This window comes from Gekko japonicus, unplaced genomic scaffold (assembly GCF_001447785.1).
Source record: "Gekko japonicus isolate JY-2015 unplaced genomic scaffold, Gekko_japonicus_V1.1 scaffold400, whole genome shotgun sequence".
Lineage (NCBI taxonomy): Eukaryota > Metazoa > Chordata > Lepidosauria > Squamata > Gekkonidae > Gekko > Gekko japonicus.
Genome location: NW_015165246.1, coordinates 732,330 through 733,270, shown reverse-complemented (window position 1 = coordinate 733,270; position 941 = coordinate 732,330).

Below are 941 nucleotides of genomic sequence, written 5' to 3'. Positions count from 1 at the left end.
GGGGGCGGGGGGGGAAGGCGGGGGGGGGGGGGAGAGGAGAGGCCCCGGAGCGGCCAATGGGCGGCGCCGCCTCCGTCCCGCCTGCCCTCCCTCCCGCCCCCCTCCTCCGGGGCCCCGGGCCACCTGCCGGCCAAGACCTCCCCGGCGGGGACGGGCCTACCTGCTGGCTCCCTCGCGGGCACGGGGGGCCTCCCGGCTGGGAGCAGGGCGAACGAGGCAGCCTCCCGGCCTCCTGCTCTCCCCGCCCGGAGCCGCTCGCCTTCTCGGGCCGGGTGGGGGGCGGCGGCTGCTGCTGAGCTTGGGCGGGGAAGGGCGCCGCGGGCGGGTCGCCTTGCCGCCGGGGTTTCTTGCCTCTGCTTCGGCCGACTCTCCGCTGGAGCCCGGCCGGAAGGTGCCGGGAAGCAGCGGGCCCTCTCTTGGGCCGCCCGGCTCTGAAATGCGCCGGCTGAGGCCGCCGGGCTGCGAAGGGACAAATGCGAAGCCAGTCCGCTTTCTTTTCGTGCGCCTGCCGGGGGGGGGGAGATTTCCAGAGCTGGCTTCTCCCCTCGACATCTGGGGACTTTTTGCACGTGGCCGCCTCTGTCCGGACTTCGGCTTCTTCGTTTGAGCTTTTCCGTTTCTTTGAGCCCCGAGGAGGGGGGGGGGGCAGAGCCATCGCAGAAGAGGAGCGCGATCCGGGCCGGGTCAAGCACTTCGGCGACTCCTTCCTGCGCGTGCTCTCCTCGCGGGGGCGGGATCGGGCCCACAGCCCCGTCGGAGGCCGCCCAGAGGCCTTCACTCCTGCGGGCCTCTGGGGGGCAAGTCGCCCCCCTCCGCGGGCCACTTGGGCTGTGCGAGAACGGGTCGATTTCCCCGCGCAGGCCGGAGAGGGTCCTGTGCTCCGGGGTAGCGGGAAGTTCTAATCGTGGTTGGAAGGAAGGGGGAGAATGAGAACTGGCGAC